Raw genomic sequence first — 24,665 nt, 5'->3', positions numbered from 1 at the left:
TCTTCAGCATGTGCAAGACACCCTGGCTGTTCCAATATCGACCAGAACAATTTCCCGTCGATTGGTTGAAGGAGGCCTGCACTCCCGGCGTCCGCTCAGAAGACTACCATTGACTCCACAGCATAGACGTGCACGCCTGGCATGGTGCCGGGCTAGAGCGACTTGGATGAGGGAATGGCGGAACGTCGTGTTCTCCGATGAGTCACGCTCCTGTTCTTTCAGTGATAGTCACCGCAGACGAGTGTGGCGTCGGCGTGGAGAAAGGTCAAATCCGGCAGTAACTGTGGAGCACCCTACCGCTAGACAACGCGGCATCATGGTTTGGGGCGCTATTGCGTATAATTCCACGTCACCTCTAGTGCGTATTCAAGGCACGTTAAATGCCCACCGCTACGTGCAGCATGTGCTGCGGCCGGTGGCACTCCCGTACCTTCAGGGGCTGCCCAATGCTCTGTTTCAGCAGGATAATGCCCGCCCACACACTGCTCGCATCTCCCAACAGGCTCTACGAGGTGTACAGATGCTTCCGTGGCCAGCGTACTCTCCGGATCTCTCACCAATCGAACACGTGTGGGATCTCATTGGACGCCGTTTGCAAACTCTTCCCCAGCCTCGTACGGACGACCAACTGTGGCAAATGGTTGACAGAGAATGGAGAACCATCCCTCAGGACAGCATCCGCACTCTTATTGACTCTGTACCTCGACGTGTTTCTGCGTGCATCGCCGCTCGCGGTGGTCCTACATCCTACTGAGTCGATGCCGTGCGCATTGTGTAACCTGCATATCGGTTTGAAATAAACATCAATTATTCGTCCGTGCCGTCTCTGTTTTTTCCCCAACATTCATCCCTTTCGAACCACTCCTTCTTGGTGTTGCATTTGCTCTGCCAGTCAGTGTAATTCATTATCGTGCTATTTTCATTTCTCCCATAATTTCAACGGATGTAATGTATTATTTCTGCCACGGAGTTTCGCTGCTTTTTCTTGAGGAAGTTGGCCTCGCCACGTGTCGCAGAATCAACGAGCAGGACGCAATTTCCTCCAGGCTTAACTGCATTTATAATTACCCTGGAGATTCAATCTTCACATACGGTTTCTAAATAATTTAGATCCTGTATTCTTGGTTTTACCATGTCGCCAAAATCTCTCGTTATGAAGGAATTCTCGAAATTGACAAATTTTTCATTACACGTGGTCCACCGAAGTATCCCGGCATTTCACGAGCTCGCGGCTCGCTTGTCACGGAGAGTTCGTTCCCACGAGACAGAGAGGCTCTTGAAATAAAAACATGGTTACTCTCAAAAAAATTGTTTGTAGCTGAAGTAAATCTTTGGAATTAATTTTTTTTTCATCGTAGAATTATGGGTTTGTAATCCACACCCAGCGACGGAATGTTTACCCATTAATGGGAAATATTTATATATATCTTCAAAATTCTGTTTTGTAAATAGGTATTTTGATGCAAATGAACCATGATTCTACGTAAGATTTCCCAGTCGGTCTCACTCTTGACGTAGACCTTGGTTACTTTCACGTATTTTCCTGTTCTCCTCTTCCAGCAATAAAATTGCATTACACATGTCATCAACAAAATATTCTCTTAAAAATGAACACTGTGGACATTCCGGATCTTCCTCTGGATTACTGCAGCTGCCTGCCTGTCCTTGCAGTGGTGCTTCGACCCGTCTTTCCCTCGTCGTGACGACCATATTTACGGGATGTAGTTCTTCTTATTCCCCTTCGACGATCATTTCCCCTGCTGGAAAGGCGACTTGATCCGGTGGTGGAACTCTTTCTTCTGGTCTATAGTAAACCTTCAAATTTACTACATCTCTGCTACCATCCAGACTCTGTATTTTGTAGAAATTATTCCTGAAACGTTTGATCATCTTGAAAGCTCCAACATATAAGGGAGCAAATTTAGCATAGACGTTCTCTTGTGGTTTCGACATCATGGGTCACCTAACGGGCACGAATTCCACTTCCTCCAAGGGACGGTGGAAAAAGTTGTTTGTAGCTGAAATAAATATTTGGAATTATTTTTTTCATCGTAGAGTTATGGGTTCAACATATTTCAAAAACTGGAGATAATCCGTATTGAGAAGATCCTTTTTAAAGAAAAAATATTTTTAGCTAGAACATTCACTTAAGGGGGGTGTGAAAGTAAGTGGAAAAAGTGAATTATTTTTATGGGAATACTTATATCTCAAAACTGAAGGTAACACACGTGAACATTCGTATTTGGAATATCTTTTAAACATAAAGAAACAGGCCATATTTTGGAAGGGTGGGTGGGTGGGGGGGTAAATCAACTTAACCGCGGTGGGGTGAAAACGGAGGTGAGACCAATTGGTTTTACTGTTCCTAATGTGCTTATAAGGAGCCTCCGTGGCTCAGGCGGCAGCGCGCTGTCCTCTCACCGCTGGGTTTCGTGGTTCAAATCCCGGTCACTCCATGTGAGATTTGTGCTGGACAAAGCGGAAGCGGGACAGTTTTTTCTCGGGGTACTCCGGTTTTCCCCGTCATCATTCATGCTAGCAACACTATCCAATATCATTTCACTTCATTTGTCATTCATTAATCGTTGCTTCAGAGGAGTGCGACAGGCTTCGGCAGCTGGCACAATTCCTATCTTCACAATTCCTACTGTCGCCGCTAGATGGGGGCTTTATTCATTCCATTCGATTCCATTCCTGACCCGGTTGAATGACTGGAAACAGGCTGTGGATTTTCAATGTACTTATTCTGATCATAAACCGATCATTTTTAATCTTTCCTGGGTTCGTTTCCAAGAGCCATCTTCTCCTTGGGAGAACCTTCTTAGATTACAGTAGATTCTTCTGGCATATAAATAAAAATTTAAACACAGTAGAATAAATGATAGGTATAAGATTGACCGTGCAATTGTTCACTTCTATAATAAAGTCAATAACACACGGAAGTATGTCATTCGTATCGCCAGAAGTCCTGCGCAATTGCCTACGGGCGGCAGTAGTGCTGGTCATACACTCATCAATGGCAATGGCAGCAGATGTAATTTACTGCCAATTAGAGGTATTGCATCTTGCTGTTGGGTCCAGAACATCAATAATAATAATAATAATAATAATAATAATAATAATAATAATAATAATAATAATAATAATAATAATAATAATAATAATAATAATGTTCTGAACCGTCGTCACAATGTGCGGACCGTGCTGGAAACGGGTTCTGGACGGGTAATGAATACGATTGCAGTCCGGCCGCCGGTTCAGTACCGCCAAGGCACCCAAGACGACACAACGCCGGATCTTCCCAACGATTTGATCCACATTAAAAATGGTTATAGGAAAACATGGCAAAGATTTAGGGACCCAACTGACCGGGTGGAATACCTGGACCTAGCCCGGGAAGTACGAAATCGATTGCTGGAAAAAAAGATTGAAAATGGGAGAAACGTTGCCATAATCTCTCAGAAAACGAGTCAGATCGCGAATATCGGCGGGTTAAGCATTCAATTATAAATTTTAGTACAATTCCGTAGCGAAGCACGGGTATCATGCTAGTGTAAGAATATAATGACTTCTAGTGAAAAGGCCGATATTTAATTTATTAATCTCCTAAATAACTTGATATAACCGAATGACTCAATATTTATACGCAGACAATTTACTACAGCGAATGTACTGTTAGTTCAAGACAAAAAATCAATTGCGGAAACATAACGTAAGCTGTTGGTCTTATGTTGATGAAACGATTTTTTCGACTGTGTGGCACCGACATTTCTAATTAACAGCATGATGGAGAGATATAAGAGCACAGTAGCTTGGAATGATTAACGAAAAATACCAAGTGGACTTCCCCCAAATACTTCAGTATTGCGTTCAGGACTGCACAGAAATAAGTACCTGAAATCAAGGAGCGGAAGGTCTATTTCATTGTGTTTCATATTTACAATCTTATATGCCATATTTCTGAAAGTAAACATGCGTTCAGATAGTAAAATATATCCCTAATATTCAGCAGTTTAACCGATTATTCTATGTTTATGCCAATTAGAGGTTTCAGCATACTTTATTTACAAACTGGGGATGATTGCTGCTACAAAAACGAAAAGTAAGGAATAAATATCAAGTAAATTGTAAATGCATTGTTTGAAGCCAAGCGCCAGCAGTAACTGATATATAGGGCGTTCTGCAGAAGCCTAGCCCGATCTAGAAAAAGACAGTCGCTATTCAGCAATTTAAAAGTAAGATGTGATGCATATGAGGACGATACAAACGTATCTGTGAATTACGGACCGTGGAACAATTTGGATCGTTTACTGAGCCAAGGAGGAACTTGATTATCATTATGCAACTGACAAATTTAAACACATTTACAGTAGTGGCAATAATTATTTTTATAAACGTATTTTGATGAGACAATATATAAAAACCGTTCCATTTGTTATGAAACTAAATAAACTGTATTTCAGACATTACGGTTTATTTACCGTATAAAGCTAGAAAAAAGTGTTTTGACAAACAGCGTATTTGTAATATAAAACAAAACAAAACCTTTCTAGTGCACCCTTCATGCCGGGCTCAGCTCGGCCGGTGAGCGAGGATCTCCTGGGGTAGATCGTTCGCTTATCGGCTGTGCGGAAAATTTTAAGTGCAGGGAGAGATTATGAACTAGTCGCAAATGAAAGGAAGCTAAATAGGTTTCACACATTTATTGCAACTACTGCTCTTCTCAAATTCTACAAATAATTTACAAAATCTAGGAACTTTTCGTATGATTCATCTTCTTTTATGTTGTTACTAACATGGACACTCCATAGATAAATGGAACAGCAAATGCCTGAGTCTGTAAATATAATATTTAGATTTTAGTTAAAAATTAATTAAATGACTAATAACAATTAATTTGAGATTATCTCTTCCATTAATAATTAAATGATTTGAAAATAAAATTTCCTTCCTCAATGGACTTCATTGAAATCGAGTTTGAAAACGATCGTTTTCACTCCTTTCTAAAAATTAAACAAAAAAATTTCTCCCATGAAATTATGGTTGAATCGTTAATAAATTCCCTTTCATAATTATTAAGTAGTTGATCTTCACACAATAACTTGGAATTTGACATCATGTTAACCTACGTTTACCCATTGATTGATAATAATTGGTTATGTCACGCTTACAAATTCTATTTTGTGAATTCAATCCACTGACATGGCCTATACTTATTTATATGTATTCGCTAGCTAAGACCCTATTCTTCCTTAAAAACGAATAAAATTCATTAAAGGTTTATATTCTGTTAATTAGTGAACCACTGAATTTGGCATAAAATTGGCCAAAAATCCACGAAAACAGCGAAGAGCATCGTCACAAATATGGACCGTAAAATTACAATGAACAAAACATAGACAAATCACACACACTACATTCACACAAAGATACGCGGAAATATTATATACATATTTATACGAATGCTAGCCCTTGATTATTATTTTCAAGTTTATTCAAAGTCGGGGAAATATTCTCATGATGACAATATCGTGGGAAATTCCTCTCATCAACTTGAGATGTGATAGAGCAATGATTATCACTTTATTGAAGAATTCAGTCATACGACGATGTTCAGGGAAAATTTACGAGCAGAAATCATCCGAAAATTATCGACGAAATCGCCTAAACACAGGTCAAAATTAACATTACGCGCACGCGGTTCATGAGCTGCGATATTTATTTTTATCCTTCCACCATAATTGTGGCTCTCAATTAATCTGCGCTCACAACGAAGAAATTATGTCAGGTAACACATTTTCTTCTTAAACTGACTCAATAATGGATTCACAACTTATCCGCTAAATTCTATAATATCCATCTACCAGTCAAATAATTATAATAGCACAGCAAAAATATATAGATGTATCGGTCAGATACTGCCATTTCTCAGGACTAAATTAATACAAAATGAGCACACATCAATCTTATTCAATAATAATTATTATTATTATGCTCATGACCTTAGGTGTTCCTTTACGCGATAATTAGGTTAATTTATTTTTATTTTTATTATTATTATTATTCCTGGCCACGCGAGATTACACATGCGAATGCTATTGCACGACAATATCTCAGACGACTCTATCGCGCTCGAAATCCAACCATACGTCGTATAATCGAGGAATGAACTCTGATATAATGGAATTCACGAAATTACTGCCCCATCTGATCTCAATTCAAGTATAAAAATTATTCAAATAATCCTAGTTTAACGTTGAGGTCGTATTACTTTTATTTCTCCTGCCACAATGAACTCGGGACAGTTGAAACATTTCTTGATGACATTCACTCAAAACAATCTAATAGGTTCAAACTATCATCCCAAACTACCTTCACCAAGAAAGAAGAAATGGAAAATTTCTAACTAATAGAAATTCTTCTAAGCAAATAAGTAGAGGCTATATCATTACATTTTACATTTTACAAATAGAAAGAACGAATAACAATGTTTAAATATTACTTGGTGGTGACTGTCGATCGTAGAACTCGGGCTGATGACCTAGTGCATTACGCCGTTACGCACCATCGATCCTGGTCTCGCCCGTCTGAGCTGCTTCAAATTCTACTCGTTCATTGAGGACACGCTGGCACGCTGGAAACCACACCATTCATATTGTAGGAAGACAGGCATCTTGACTTGCACTCGAACCAATAATCTCCTCTGTAGAAGTTCTTGCGAAAGCTGAAACTGAAAATTAAGTCTGAGACAAGTCCAACACACACACCGCTGTTTGATGAGATGGAAAAGCAACTTCAGTTAATTGTAAATCGAATCTGTGAATGTCTGAACTGCTATCTGTAACATGTTGGAAGCTCTAAATAAGGCGAAGTTCTCCAGTGAGCAAAGTGCGTCTTTTCACGTCTGTAGTTGAAGTCAGAATAAAACCCCACTCGTCGCGTTCAGAGGTAGAAAATCCAGGGTAAAGTTTCCTTAGGAAAATCCATAATTCACCGTCTTAAGACAGGGGTGCGTCTTTTCATTATACACGATTGGTCACTTCATTAACTTCACACGAAATTTATCACCTGATTGGCTGCCATAGTCAGACGTCATATAACCTTGCTAGTATTGATCGAGTTTTAGACACATATTTCGCCTAATCACGTGGTGTTCACGGCTGATTTGAAGGTCGACTGGCTAGCGGTATCTGCTTGTTTCCTCTCGCTCGCCCTCAGCTGGGATTTCCATGCACCTGGTTACTGGTTCTAGTCGACTCAACGTGCTAAAACTCCCTTCCTGGTTCACGAAATAATGTTCCAATTCACAGTAGAAATAAAATGTTCTCCCTTAAATGATTTTTACCACTTTTGAAGGGGACACTAGATGGTTAAGAGCTCATTAGTACTTGGTTGCATATCCTTTATATCCTTTTGACTTTATGACTGCGGCACAGTGTGATGGTATGAGTCGACTAGTGAGGTCAACCGGCTTTTGGGGTATTTTCTTCCATTCTTCGATCAACACTGTGGAAGACCGGCCCTCGTGTTGAACGTCCGTTGTGTCAGTCTTTGGTCCATTTCTTCCCAAAAATGCTCTATCGGATTTAAATCTGGGCTCTGGCTCGCCCACTCAATACCCTAATCTAAATCTACTTGGGAAATTCTTTGACGTGATCAGAGGTGAGTTTGCGATCATTATCCTGTTGAAATGTCCACTTCTGGCCTATTGTTTGTTGGCGTGGGACAACATGCCTTCTTTATGGATGTCACGATACATGAAGGTATCCATAGACCCTTCAGTTGGTACCAACGGACCGACATATGAACGGGATAAACAACACCACATTATCATTTGGCCACCATTATGCTCTACAGTGGGTACGTGGTACCGCACGATGTTCCATACGTTTGCAGGTCTGCGTGCATATCGAATTTCATCGGAAGAAATTACTCTCTTCACTCCAAAGCATGCGAGACCATCGTCGGCTGATACACTCTTTATGCGATGTAGCAAGGAAAAGACGCGATTTCCTATTCCTCGGTGATATTACGTTGTTTTTTTCTGGAGTGTCGTCGCTGCGAATTGGACTGTCTGCGGATCTATTTTACGCTACTACTGGATATGTTACCGTTGTGGTACTTACAAATATTTTTGTTTATATCCGCAGCTGTGCTTCCCGGATCAGCTTTAGGCAATCTCGTCAACCAGTGACGTCGGTAAAAGGCTTGCCCAGCAGAGGGAAACCACCTTTTTATCACGGATAAGAACACTAAACATGAATTTCTGATCCATAAGGGTTCGGATTTGCGTTGCTTCTCACATACATTCCTGAAGGCGCCAACAGATCAGTTATGAACACGCAGCCGCCAATAATTCTGCAATCAACACATGCGGGACTGTGGACTGAAACTGAACCTGGGACTCCGACGAGAACTTTAATGGAAATTTGTCTTTGTCGACGTCGCACTTCCTATCATAGCATCAGACGTCGTCGCCTATTACCATCTTCTGCCACACTGTCGTGTCGACATCACAGGTTTATCAGTGAACTTCCAACATGCTAACTCTCTGCAGCCCAGTGTGTAGGCTATCAACGTACCGGCTACATTTCATGAAACTTTAAAGGGATTTCCTGACCTCACTCGTACATCTGGGGTCCCGTGAGTATTACGCCATTCTACGGAACATTTCATCTGCACTACACCATGACCACCTCTCTCCTGCCTAGCTCGTCACCTCGCCCCAAATCGTCTCCAGATCGCTAAGAAAGAGTTTGATGTAATGCTCTTGGTAGTTACAGCATGACGCTCTGAGGGTCCTTGGTCGTCACCAATCCATTTGTTACCGAATATGGAAGAAGGCTGGCAGCTCTGCGGAGATTATCGTGCCTCAAACTCACGGACCATTCCTGACAGATACCCATCTCGGCATCTCCACGATTTCAGTCATCAGCTCTGAGGATACACTATTTTCTCCGTTATTGACATAGTGAAGGCCTACACCCAAATTCCCGTAAACCGAGGTAACATTCCAAAAAACCGCAATCATTACGCCGTTCGGACTCTTTGAGTTTCATTTCATGACCTTCGCACTGCTCAGCGCTGGTCAAACCTTTCCGAGCTTCATAGATGAAGTACTATCTGGCCTGGATTTCATATTTGTGTAGGCGGACGATACCTTGGTCTTCTGTAAGAGTCCTGAAGAACACCGGCGCCACTAGAGAGATCTCTTCCACTGGCTCTCTGAGTATCGCATCCTCTTCAACACTACCAAGATTGTCTCAGCATCTCCGACAGTCACCTTTCTCGGAGAGGAAGTCACCACCGCAGGGACACTGCCGGAACACATTACAGCTCTGCAGAATTTTCCTCATCCGAAAACTGCACGTAATTGTAGACGTTTCTTGGGAATGATCAATTTCTGCCGACGGTTCCTTCCCTCGGCTTCAGAGTACCAGGCTCCACTCCAAGCAGCTGTATCCAGTTTACGCGGCTCACAACCTATACCCTGGACACCATAAATGGAACGCATCTTCGCCGTCTGTAACGAAAGTCTCGCTCAAGCCACTCTCTTAGCGCACCCCGATCCACAAGCACCATTGGGATTGTTCACAAATGCATCCAACTGCGATATTGGCTGTAGCCTCCAGCAATACGTGGACTATGCTTGGCAGCTCCTAGCCTTCTTCTCTAAGAAACTGTCTCCGAAGCAAGCCGAGTGGCCAGCCTACTACCGGGAGTTACTTGAAATTTTTGAAGCAGTGCAATAGTTCAGATGCATTTAGGAAGGCCGGGCTGAGTTTCTCAGACGGTTGAGGCGCTAGCCCTTGGGCCCCAACTTGCCAATTCGATCCTGGATCTCTCCGGTGGTATTTGAATGTGCTGAAATACGTCAGCCTGGTGTCGGTAGATTTACTGTCACGTAAAAGAACCCCTGCGGCACTAAATTCCGGCACATCGGCGTCTTCAGAAACCGTAAAAGTAATTAGTGGAAGGAAATGCAAATAACAATATTATTATATTTTGGAAACCCAAGAGTTTAAAATTTATACTGACTAAAAGCCCCTTACTTATGCTTTCCTGCAGCGTTGCGACAAAACTATCATCTGTGCAGTTGAACCAGTTATCGTTCATCGCTCAGGTACAACGGACATTGAGCACATTAAAGGCTCCTCCAACGTCGCAGATGCACTGCCCCGCATCGACGGAATTGCCAATAGCGCTTTGGCACGTTCACAGGAAGGCGAAACAGAACACCTTGATCTTCTATAAAACCGCAAATCAGCATTCCGAGTGCAACAAGCCCGTAACCCAAGAACCAATATCACTTGGTTCTGCGGCACTTCAATGCGTCGGCCCAGACCATTTTCACAGACAAGCTTTTGACTCTCTTCATAGTATAAGTCATCCTGTTGCCAGAGCGACCATCTGTTTAGCATCACAACGCTTCGTATGGCCCCGAATACAAAAAAGTGCCATGCATGGGCATGAGCCTGCCAGGCATGCCAACGCTCGAAGGTTGCGCGACATATCAACGCTCCAATTGGTAACTTTACCCCACCGTCCGCAAGCTTCCAATACGTCCATCTGGACATCCTCGTGCCACTCCCTCCTGCTGAAATTTAACGATACTCCCTGACAGTAGTGGACCGATTCACCCACTGGCCAGAAGTCCGGCCAATGGAACGCATCACGGCCGCAAACGTCGCTGAAGCTCTTGTAGCATGCTTGATCTCTCGCTTTCGATCACCACACCGTATCACGAGCAACCAAGGCAAATTGTACGAATCTCAGTTGTTCCGAAATCTGGGGATTCTCACCGGAACCTCACGCTCCCGAACGCCCAGCTGCCATCGTTGTGCCAATGGCAAGGTACAACATTTCCTCCGTCAAATTAAGGCAGCCATCATGTGCCATCCTGATATGTCTTGGCTGCAAGACTTACCAATTGTCTTGCTTGGTATCGGAATTGTGCATTGAGAAGATCTTGGTGCTTCCTCGGCAGAAATAGTCTACTGGAGAACCAATTCGACTTCCAGGAGGAATGCTGTGTGCTGCTACAGACAACTGCCTCGAGGACACTTCAGACTTCGTAGTCCGAATCCGCCAACGAATAAGTCTACTGCGTCCTTTGTCAGTATCGCGTCATGATCAACGCACCACATTAATCTTGGGGCATGAACACTTGTACTTACGTCTATCTACGTATTGGCATGGTCCGCCGCATCCTAAAGCCGCCATACACCGTCCCGCATCGAGTATTAGACCAACGTGATAGGACACTGACTGTGCAGATACGAGACAAGCCTGTACACGTCAGCGTTGATCGGATAAAACCTGCCTTCCTCCTGGCTGATAACATACCCTTAGTCGCACAAAATTCCACTCAGGATAATCGCATCAGCCCACAGAACATTCCCCATGATGACACAGCCACAGCATCACCGGCACCTAAACGTGCTCCACCATCCAGAAAGTTGAGACGAACAACTCGCTCCGGCAGAAGAGTCAGTTTCCGGACTACTTTCAACCGTGACTACCTTGACTCCGAGTGGGGGGGGGGGCTGGTGTGAATAAACCACATCATTCCTCCGCCACAGTAACCTAGAGAGCAGCAGCTCCCAATCAACGGCCGCAAGGGTGGAAAGAAAGCCACACTGGGTGGCGAAACATCCCTCCATCCGAAGGCAGCAGGGTGCAGCACCTCTCACCTAGCCAGCACGAGAAAAGGATGCACATAGCCACGCCAAGCCAACCCCAGAGAGTGAGTAAAAATTAGTGGACCTCGCCACACATGTGTATAGCCTAAGCTTGTCTGTGCCTACGTAAAGTGCAGTGTAGAATACATTCAGTTCTGTAATGCTTTGTTTACTGTAGCTAGCAAGTAAATACGTGTAATGATCACCAGTGCAATGATCCCCACAAATTTAGTTTTAAAACTGTAAACGATGCTGTTAACAATCCAGAATTACTGTCACTCTTAATTAAATTTCCATATACCATAAGATAACTCTTTAAATGAAAATAACAGGACATGTCCCCATAACAATTCACAGATGGACAGGCTCTGTAGCATAATCAACACTGCCATCCAGAAAAAGTAAAAGTATTAAATGCGAAGTTTAAATAATGTGTTAATGTTCTTTGAGATATTGTTCAAATAGAGTAAAATTAGGAAGTGATAACGATCATGTAGTCGTGGTGAATGTCTTCATTTCGAATATCGTATGAGTTCAGAAATTTTTGTCGAAATAATAATAATAATAATAATAATAATAATAATAATAATAATAATAATAATAATAATAATAATAATAGTAATAATAATAATAATAATAATAATAATAATAATAATATTTAACGCGGGATAAAATTTTCTACGTTAAAAGTGCATTTAACAGATATGTTCCGTAAAATTTGCGTTCATCTCGAAATCTCGTGAAGTCTGATAAATTTCTATTTATTCGTTGGAAGTTAAATTTTGTGACATCGTGTATCTCGGTGATATAGGAAATCACGGTGTGTTCTTGTATTCCTGAGGTCCGAAAGTTGTAGTAAAAATAAATGAAAACGAATTTTATAAAAGTTGTTTGTCACTAGAGGATTGAGGTTTGAAAATCTTGAAACCGAAAAAAAAGCATTGTGCAGGACTGATATGTTGAGTTAAAAGAGTTGTATAGATGTGGAAGGCAGAGGAAGCCTGTATTTCATGTGTAATGCCGCCGTGAGAGGCGATGAGAATGAATATTTGAGGCAGGCTCTATTTGCTGATGGCGAAGAATTTTTGAGACAGGCTGCATATTCAATGTGATATTTCTAAGGCAGGCCGTAGTATATTACGCTAACAATCCGGAACAACTGACCGGGCGAAGGTTGGTTCGAAGTGAGTGCTCTCTGACGCACATTATGATTTCAAGTTAAGATCCCCAGTGAAAAACAATTTCTGTTGCAGTTTGTAGCTCATGGCAGTTAGGTCCAAGTGATGAGTTTAAGTAAATTCACCATAATGAATATTATATTATACGACCGCAAGGGTAGAAGAGCATTCGGAATACACGGTTGGTGTTATTTGACTGTAATAACAAATTTCCACTCAGTAAATTTCATAATTACGAGACGATAATTTATCATTAAAGCGGAAACATTTTGGGATGAAATATTAAACGTTCTTAAAGCGATAGTTTGGCTGTGCAGATTCACTAAATTTCACTTCACTGGATAAATTTTTATGGCTATACCATCTTCAGTTTTTAATATATATGTCTCCTCATAAAAGGTGTTGAACCCCTTTTCCCCCACTTTTCACCCCCTTCGTGGGATTTTCCGAAAACAAAAAATACGTGTTTCTTTAATTTTAAAGGAGATTCCAAATGCCAATTTTTATTACTTTAAAACTTTAAGTTTTAGAGATATAGATATTATCATTTTAAAAATTAATACACTTTTTCATCCCCTTAGCGGCGGAATATCCAATTATCCTCCCTTAGCGAGCACCTACATGTTGGTATGAATGTATCCCCAAAATTTCACTTCTCTATGTCCAGTAGTTTCGGCTCGGCGATGATGAGTCAGTCAGTCAGTCAGTCAGTCAGGAAAGTTATTTTAAATATATAGATAACATTTTCATTAAACATTCATTTTATAATAACTAGGAAGCAAAAATGAGAACATTAAGTCCCTCATAAACACAAACACCAGAAATTCTCGTTATATGTTCTGCATATCAGTCAGGACAAGTTATTTTATATATAGAGAATATATTCTTTCCTGACTTTTGTAACTTCATACAAAACCAAGCAAATGTATAACCGTCTGAAAGTGCAGACTCATTTTATACCGAAATATATCTGACTGCCTGCACCACTCTTCATTTGATACTGTTAGCAGCGTGAATGTATTTTCACTTGCTATTCGACAGTATCATTCCTAGATTTACACGAAAATAATGCAGTAGTGCTTAAAGTGTGTCTACGAATTCATTAATATTGCAAGGCACGCAAGTTAACTGCTTTTAAGTTATTGGCCTAATCGAGGAAAACATAGTAATGCGATATTGTTTGATGTGCTCGTTCCTAAGTGGTATAGGTGCTATATCCAAAAGGAAATTAATGCAAGCAATCTAGATACATATCGTATTTTTGAACATTTAGAGAAGGTATTTACAAACCTGTAGCTACTAGTTACACCTTCAGTTGCAGTTATTTTGTTCTGTTTTCACATTTCATATCAGTAATTTCGAATGGACTTTTAGTCTGACAGGTTTACTTGAGTGCAGATGTAGATATTGACATCAAAAGCCTCTTGTTATTGAGGGATTAAATGTGGTGTGTGTAGGTTCTAATTACGTCAATATAGAATTGACGGAAGTAACCTAGGACTTTAGTTAATGTGTACTTGAAAATTATGTGGAACATTACTAACAGTATAGACTGTACTAGCACAGGATTCAAACCTCGTGTGTTTCTGCATGGTTACATGTCAGTTAAATTGAGGATACTAAAAATACATCGAGAGGCGAGTTTTTGCAGAAGTATTACATTTCACCATCTAATCACAGAGTGATTTGGAAAATATACCACGTTGATATCAATGTCGTTATGAAAACTTCACGTAAGGTTAACCTTCACGAGTCCATCAAACGAATTGTGTCACTGTAGTGGGAAGGAATTGACTGTCATCTAAAGACACAGTACCGTACTACAATATACTACATTAGAGTAGGTAGACATGAAAATGCAATTCTTGATCATCATCACATGTAAAATATTATACTTGTTCGTTTGCTTGCTTGATTGATTGATTGATTGATTGATTGATTGATTGATTGATTGATTGATTGATTGATTGATTGATTGATTGATTGATTGATTGATTGATTGATTGATTGATTGATTGATTGATTGATTGATTGATTGATTGATTGATTGATTGATTGATTGATTGATTGATTGATTGATTGATTGATTGATTGATTGATTGATTGATTGATTGATTCACTAACACAAGCATTTAGTAGTGAGGTAACAAAGTAAACTCTCTAATATCCTGAATTGTTTTGGTGAAGAAGAACACATCACTTAAATCCACCGAAGCAGCATTAATTGCGTAATGGAGTCAGGACATTAATTATAATACATTTACAAGACGACACATTATATTTATCAAAGTCCTTCATTAACGTAGGCCTATTATTTCTGTAGAATATGCCATAAGCGTTGGGTTGTATAGACTGGTTGCTCAAAACTGAGAATCAATTTCATGGTTGAATCCCTCTTCGTATAATGACCCATAATCAATGTAAATTTTAAATTTATTCTGCCTTCTTCTTTAGGTGACATATTTCAAGTCTTAATGTCAGGTAAATCTCATTCTTCAAGGCATTTCACAATACGTAATTTCACTGGAAAAATCATCGCGTTTCGAGTAACTGTGGTAATAATATTAAACAAAGAAAGTTTTTTGTTTGTCTAACCGTAATTTAAAGTTTCCTTTGTGCTAGTGAAATGTAAGCCAAGTACTCTGTACGGTAAAGAAAGTAATGACCTTCCTTGTCTCTCCGTCTTTGCCATTGTCTACTACATCCTTCAATTTTATGGTTCGTAAATGTAACAAGTGGCACTTTATTTGGGATATTCTGCCTTGCACTTTATTCTTCCTGAGCTCGGCAGGACTCTTAGCTTATCCTTTCATTGCAATTAGGATGGCATAGGAGTTCGTGTGATTCACTAACCAAGTGCTTGTTTATTTTCTTACTTTGCCTTGTCCTCTCAACCACCCGTATGCCCTTAACGAAAGATGCTGTTGTTAGTAGATGTACATTAAAAGCAAGATATCGTGATACCGTTAAAATTACTCAAGTGCACAGATAAGCAGTAATATAATTCTCAATTTAACTTCCGTATCCTCACAAATAAAATAATAATGTAATATTTCTCCACAGATAAGCTTTGTAATATATTCCAGTTTTGAGAGTTTATGTGGATGTGTTTCCCTCATATTTCATAAACACTACTTGAACTGTAATTTTGATTTACAGTGTTCATGAAGTAGGAGGTGAAAAATTACGATTTAGGGCGTATGTGCAAGTACAAGACCAGTATGAGGTAAATGAACAGCGGAAGCATTCAAAATCTGCATGATGTTCCACAGTGTTACTCTATAGCTTCCCACTAAATTTACTGCGGTTCGAACCCTAATGATTACACATTGCAATTTTGAAGTGGAATTAAGCATATATGACTTCTAAATTCAGTATAAATCTGTAGGTTCTGCAGATCGTCCCCACATGTAAAACAATATACTTGGTCGGTTGCGTGCATTTATCACTGAAGTAACAAGGCGACTGTCTGTGATAACCAAGATAGATTAGCCCATAAGGTCATAAACCACACACTTGGAGGGTTCTAAAATTCCACGCAATATTAAGAAGGGGTGGAAATTGTGCGCAGAATAAGTGTTTTCTGGTCAGATAACACCGGGACATTTTACACGGGTATTTTGAATGGTTTACGATATTAGCTGACCAAAAGGTAAGAAGAAAAGCTTCATCCAGCAGGTATATTTAATATGATTCTGTGATCTTGGCTGTGCTGTCGTTGACCAGGCGAATAGTCCGTTATTGACTTCATGTTGTTTCACAAAATATGTTCCACTTGTGTTTCTCTGCCGCTTTTTGGATTTAATACTTAGATTTTCAAAGACATTGTATCCATGCATTTAAAAATTATATGACGTACTTACTGTATGCACTCTACAAAATTCAGAATAATATAGAATTGTCGTCCTAAAGCTTATGCAGAGAGGTCAGTGTAAGGTAATGGTAGTAAAGCAAAAATTCTAACGATGTATATTGATGTATCTCGAAGATTTCGAATATGTTACATTTTGTGACATTCAACGATGTGGAACTATTACTCATTCAGCTATAACATAATTTGATATAACATGATGTATGTTTCGCCACGGCTGTTCATTAAATAAACTAAGAGAAGGTCACGTGCTTCGATTTTATAGTCTGTGTCAAATATCGATATTTTACGACAAATAATTAATTTAGGAGCACTGACCTCATGGTTCACATTAAACGTGTTCTCATTACATACCTTACATGCATTAAGTTCATTATATATAATTTAAGACTGGTACGATAAATTTATTCAAAAGAAATCGTCTCATGAAATTTCAATTTGAGATCAGTAGTCCAAAGTACGGTGGATTTTAATTTCTCCACCAACCCGATGGATAAAAGAGCATATAAAATACATTTAACTAAAATTAAATATCCCATAATTATTCTATAATTTCAACACATCAGATGGAAGAAATTTTTAACCCAAAGATGAAAGTATTGGATCATCGCACAGAATAGTTGCACCCTTGATATGAAGTTAGTAAATTCATTTTCCCGTAAGCTCTATTCCTCGAGATGGTAGAGCTATTTTCAGGTTATCATCCAATAGATGTGAGCTACGTGTACCAGTTTAACAACACAGGAGTCCCCCTGTCAATTTTAAATTCGTGACGGTACCTCTAATCCAACCCAGGCCTCCGAATACGCAAACGAATAACACCAACACAAAAGTGCATGTCCTTCAATATATATTTTGTAACGAAATTAAAATTATAAATTTAATTAATTTCGTGTAGCTATTTCTAGCTGGGTGCAGCCCTTGTAAGGCAGACCCTCCGATGAGGGTGGGCAGCATCTGCCATGTGTAGGTAACGGCATGTTATTGTGGTGTAGGGTAATGTTATGTGTGGTGTGTGAATTGCAGGGATGTTGAGGATATCATAAGCACATAGCCATCGCAAAATGCTGTTCGCTCTTATCAGATAGAATCTTCACCTAGACTTAACTGCGGTTACTTACGGTCTTACATAAAATAATAATCATGGGAGAACATCAATTTGTACTTAAAAGAGGAGTTACAATGCAATCACTTGGATTTGTCAAACCTTACATTCATCAGTCGTTCTGGATCGCTACAGCACATCGTTTCTTACAGCCACTCTCAGAAACATTGCACATCAACTTATGCACCATGTCAGAAAACTTCCTCTCCATCAAACTACAGGGCCTCTTGTTCTTGGCGTCCTGCTTATTCTACATCATTCTTAAAATACAGGTTTACTCTGCCTTTAACTTCTTCATAATTATTCTCATAATATCGTCGCTCCACCGGTAAAACGTTGTATTCCACAAAACTTTTCCTATCCATTGTTCTCCTTAAGACTGGTCACGCCTTCCAGCCACATACCGTCGGTTTACTTCTAAAACCTCGTATGTTACAATGTTCTTCCTAACCATTATATTCCTCAACACAGATCACGCCTCCCTGCCACATATGTATATGCAATCCACCAGTATCTTTTTCGCAGTGTTCATTTTTCTGTGCAAACGCGTTAAGGAAAATGGACCTTACCATACAGTATTGTAGGGATGTTGTTTTCACGGCGAATTTAAGCACACCTACAGTTTGACGTATTTAAGGTTCATTTTCTTTTACACACTGAAATGAACACAAAAAATGTTCTGGTGGACTTTACATCCATATGTGGCTGGTAGGCGTGACCAGTCCTAAGGAATAAAATGGATGGGGATTTCATTGGGAGATACGAAGTTTTAGAAGTAAGCCATCGATATGGATACGCAGTCCATCAGAACAATGTCCGTTGTGTTCGTTTTCCTATGCCGACGAGTAAACGAAAATGAACCTTGCATACATTATACACTATGAGTGCGTAAATACGTAATGCAAACATATATTGTTATAGTACGGTACAGTAAGGTTAATTTTCTTTTAGACATCGGCATAGGAAAATTAACACAACAACAAAATTTCTTCTGATTAGAATGCATATCCATACGTGGGTGGGAAGCGTGACCAGTATTAAGGAGAATAATGGATAGGAAGAGCTTTGTGGAACACAACGTTTTACCGGTGAAGCGACGATATTGAATTTCCAATACAGTCCTTTTCCTTCTTGCTGGAAACTTTTTTAAATACAGGTAATACCATAACCAAACAACTTTATAATGATCTCAGAATTAACTTCTCGATTTTTCCCAGACCTCAGGAGCAAAATAGCATGCCGTAATTTTCTATATCACAAATACACGGAGTCACAATGTTTTAATTTCCCAAAATGCCAAACTTTATCATACTACACTGGATTTCGATACAAAATGAAAATCTCATTTACCTGACTGCTGAACGAATTATTATTATCTTTCTCTCAATTTAATCCTGACGGTATTATTATTCATTATTATTGTTATTATTATTATTCATGCGTTGCATTTTCAATTCTTCACCCTTTGTTGCTGTTCCTTACTTTTCTTCCAATATTCCTTCATTGTTTCACTTTCTTTCTTCTTTGTTCAGACCCCTTTGTGCCGGTTTACATTGACTTCCTCTCGTGGAATCCCTCGATCTTTAACATTTTCTTCCTAAAATTTTATCTTTCCATTAGTTCTCCTTTTCTGATGTTATTTCTTTCCAATTCTTTTTTGATCTTTTGAATCCAGGTGGTTGTTGAGTTTTTATTCCAAAGGTACGTGAATACCTTTTTGATTAGTCAACTGTCGTCCATTCTGTAAATATGTCCTAAACATTGCAGTCTCCTCGTCCGTACTGTTATAGATAGGTGTTCTTTGTTCTGACAAAAGTAAGTTATACTTTCTTATTTTTCAAAATTCTGTAGTTCTTAGACGGCCTAATATTTTTCTTATAATTCTTCTTTCTAGTACTTCCAATCTTTCAAGTTTATAATTGAATACTAAGCATTCACTGGCATATAAGCATACTGGTTTTACATCTATGTTGTATTGCTTTATTTTAAGATTTTTAGATAAATTTATTTTGTTCTATGTATTCTCGGTTATACCATATCTTCGTTGCCGGGACAAAACCTCCTGTGTGATAATATGTTTTGGAGATACACTGACCCGCAGCACATACATTGTGAAGAGCGAGAATGCCTTGACAATATGCACACGATATTGCACCTTAGATGACAGAACCATACCAGCCAAAGTTCTAAGCTAAAATTATTTCACATAGGAGGTTTTGTCCCGGCAGCGACGATATGCTCATTCCATTTTATGTACGCTTACCTGTATAGCACATATCCCCAAAACATTTTCTTGGATTGTTTCCACCAAATGTATGAATTGCTTCACTCTTTCTATTGTTTCCAGCAATTTTGGGACATGTTTTATATTTGTCGTGAATTTTGTTTTCTCTGCCAAAATTCTTAAGCCTGCAATGTTGGCTTTCTCTTCCAGAAGATTTACTTGTATTGCTTCATTAGTCAGTCATTTTCCACCTCTGAACTTAGCCACACGTAATGGTAGGAGGCATTCTTCGCTTTAATACTATCGTATCAATACACTGATTCTGCACTCGTCTTGAAGCAACACACATGAATTTTCTTGAAATAATTAACTTAACAATAAATTTTATTATACATACATACATCATCAATATAGACCGTTATGCTTTTCAGCGTTCGGTCTGAAAGCCTCTGTGAATTTACTAAATGTTGCCATAATCCTCTATTTGCAACTAGCGCTCTGGCCTCATTTAGTTCTGTAACTCTTATCTTTAAATCGTTAGAAACTGAGTCTAACCATCGTCATCTTCGTCTCCTTCCACTTCTCTTACCCTCCTTAACTAAGTAAATTATCCTCCTAGGTAACCTATCCTCCTCCATTCACCTCACAAGATCCCACCACCAAAGCCGGTTTATGCGTACAGCTTCATCCATCGAGTTCATTCCTAACTTACCCTCTATCTCGTCATTACGAGTACCCTTCTGCCATTGTTCACACCTGTTTGCACCAACAATCATTCTCGCTACTTCCATGTCTGTTTATTGTAATTTATGAACAAGATATCTTGAGTCCACCCAGCTTTCGCTCCCATAAGGCAATGTTTTTAATTTTATTATTATTATTATTATTGGATACGATGTTATTTGGCTTTATCACACTGATATAAATAACAGATAATTCGCCTCAACAATGGAATAACGACAAGACATGTCATCGTAGTCGCAACATACTTGATTCTACACACGCCACATATACAACGCGATGTGGTGATTTACTAATTAATTAATTAATTTAAAAGGACAAGTATTTACATTTCTCACTATAAAAATATATAATATTTGAATTAGACAGGCCTGAAATTGTGCTGCTTGACGTGGCGTTATCTCGGCTTCATCTTACACGCCAGCCACCTCAAAACATAGCCCCTCATAATGGTAGGAGGCATTCTTCGCTTAAATACTACCTTATCAATACACTGAAACTGCACTCGTCTTGAAGCAAAACACGTGAATTTTCTTGAAATGATTAACTTAACAATAAATTTTATTCTATGCACGCAATAATTCGAAAGAGCTATCTATGACTCTGCTGTTTCCCTAAGCAGAAGTTAAGGAATCCATTAACATTTTGTAAAACATTCATCCCTCAAGCCAACTGGCATTGGAGATTCCCCAAGTCCACTTCACGCACTTTAATTTAGGAGTCATCTTCTTAATATCATTCGAAGGAGGTTCACCCTCTCGGAAAACTGAATACTGACTGCCTGTCTCACTTGAAGGGGGGATATTTAAGAATTCTCTGGAATTGCATTGCATTATCTACTGTTGTGCAATCATTCCATTTGATGACCGCTGGACCGATTTCTTTGAGACTCACCCCAGAGATTCCACCTATTTCTCCAGTCACGATGGTGTTGTTCACTTATTTTTTCCTGTTTCTTTAACGGGCGTAATTAATTAATTTCCTGTACGATGGTTCCCGCGCATTTCGACCGTATGTTCTTGACACTTGTAAATCTACTCTACCAGGATATATGCATAATTAAATACATTTCCACCCTGTGAAATTAGCTTCATCAAATGTTTCCCAAAACTCTTACCTACTTACTTGCTCGTTACTTACAGTGTCGAAATATCTCACAATGAGGGTTATGAGCCAGAATTTCACTAATAATTACCCGAGTTCTTCCGAAATGTTCCGACCTCGTTCGATGTTTTGGGGGATCGCCTCCCGCTGTGAGTTGACACGCCATGGAACACGAAGTGAGCTTGCAATAAAAATATGGATGCGCGTTTTTTCTCCATCTCACAGTTGTCATTTCAGCGAAGTAGAATTATGGGCTCAGTATCGTATGATTTGTTAAATAATTTCAAAGCCAATCCAATATATTTTGTCGCGTTTATTTTTGCTGTGAAGAAACAATTCTGTACGTCTACTACAAGCTGCTCAATTAACAAAGTGCCAGTTTCTCTCAGTTTCTAATCTTTAGAAATGTTTCTGCGGGAAGTTTGGAATCCACATATGAGTAACGAAGTAAAATCCCTTTCATTTTGCTGTAAATGTCATTGAAGAGTACTTCTTTGAGAACGTAGCGAAATGAAAGGCGAGTGACAAATGTGGACTAGAATTCAAGGGATGCCTTAAAAAGTGAAGTAAACAGTGTAGTACCGCTCCAATAGGTCTGTTTACACGGATGGTTCGAGGACAGAAACGAAAGTGGGCTGTGCGTTCGCTATCGACAATGACAGTTTTCTGTTTGCTCTCCTGGAAACCAGGAGTGTGTACACAGCAGAGCTCAACGCTATCTGTGAAGCTTGTGGTACGCGCTGTCCGATGAGCAGCGACACTTTCTGCTCTGTACCGACTCCTTGAGCTCGTTACGGTCTATTAACACATGTTTTCCTCGGCACCCTCTGATGCAATGGATCCAGGACCTGCCGGCCGGGTTTTCGGATGCTGGTACCAGAATCACGCTTATGTGGTTCCCAAGCCACATGGGTGTACAGGGAAATGAGTTAGCTGATAAGTCTGCCATCGAGGCTGTTGCATTGCCCCCGTTGCTTTACAGGGCTCCAGCAAGTGATATTCGCTCTCAGCTGAGGGATTTGGTTATGTCCCATTGGGAAATAAGATGAAAGCGATAAAAGGAACAACGAAGGTATGGAGGACTTCCCTTCTGGCTTCTCGGAGTTGGGAGTGGTATTATGTCATCTTCGGATCGGACACGCTATAGTAACGCACTCCTATTTACTGAAAGAAGAACCCCCTCCGATGTGTACTTGCGGCGATCAGCTTACCGTGGTGCACATCCTTACAGAGTGCGTGGATGTGGTCGATCTGCGCTGTACTCTAAAATTCCCTTGTACCACCTCCCTCATACTGCGAGATGAAGAGCAGTCAGGAGACCCCGTCATCCGTTTCATGAGGGACAGTGGTTTGTTTTGTCGTATATAAACGTGGTGTTTCGTATTATTCTTTATATTAATATTGACTACGTTTTATTAAATTGACTCTATTTTAGTTTGTGTTTGTATACTTTCATGTATTTAAAAAAATAGTTATTTGCAAGATATATTATTGCATTTTTTTGAGGCAATGTCTTATTCTAACATAATCACTCGTCCATCATTTTACCGATAATAAGGCTATGCGAATTATATCCACTGATTATTTTAAACTCACAATCATTGTTCATCTTCATTTCTTTTAAATTCTAGTCAGTGGATACATTTTAAAATTTTAATTATCATCTCATGGCCATAGTTATTAGGCCCCTTTAAACAACAAGCATCATCATTATCCAATAGGTCTAGTTGATCGTTGTGGGGCAAGTAAAGGTTCACTGTGGAATCTTGATTCAGTCTCCCATTACATCTAATGCAGACAACAAAAATGAGATAGAGTACGAGGTGTTCATAACTGACAGATGATTAAGGTGCAAGAGGTTTCCAAAACAGTGAACATATGGACTGGGACTTCGCACTTAATAATTCGTAGCAACGTAGCCTATCGGAAAATTTATGTGCGCTAAGCCTGCTTCCCCAGTAAATTATACCCAATTATATTAATTAAAGAACAAGAAATCTGCATCCTTTGAGATACTAGGTTTGGTTCTTCAGTCTATGGACTGCGTTGATGCATTCCACCATGCCACACTGTTATGTGCAATACATCGTATGTCAGCTCTAATTATGTTATCATGTTCACTTCCTAGCCTATCCCTACCACTCGCAATCCCTATACTTTCCACCAAAACCAACTGAACAAGTTCTTGGTGTCTCAAGATGTGCCCAACTTCTAGAACACACAAAAGGGCACACAGCTTTTGATGAATATATGAACACCAAGAAGGAGACTTCTAAAGTGTCTGAGTGTAATACGACCGGTACCTATGCATTCCTGAGGAAATGATCTAGAGTGTTGTTCTTGTCCCAGGTACAGCGGTTGTACGCCTAACAGTCGCCGTCAGGTAACATGGCGTAAGGATGATGTTATTCGGTTAGATACATCGCGTCTCTGATATAAACTGTTAATAGTCGTCAGTTTAAAATGCACCCAGATAGCTAGTCATGTAGATACAAGTTTACACTCGGAACTTTCGAACTCGGCCATCAACAACCCAGAAGGTAGTTGTGGCTGGTTGCTCACGTTCTCGCCAAACAAATGCCGAGTTTGTACACTAATTCAGGCCACAGCAACTACATTTCCAGTCCTAGCCCTTTCCTATTTCTTCGTAATCTAAGACCCGCACAAGTTCGAGCAATGTTAAGCATTTAAAAATGGCGAGTTTTAACGGTTCAGAATGCCATCAGCCATTAGAACAGTGGTACGGTCCACTTATTGAGTC

This window comes from Anabrus simplex, chromosome 2 (genome assembly GCF_040414725.1).
Source record: "Anabrus simplex isolate iqAnaSimp1 chromosome 2, ASM4041472v1, whole genome shotgun sequence".
Lineage (NCBI taxonomy): Eukaryota > Metazoa > Arthropoda > Insecta > Orthoptera > Tettigoniidae > Anabrus > Anabrus simplex.
The sequence above is the reverse complement of the archived record's forward strand: the minus strand, read 5'-3'. Positions refer to the sequence as shown.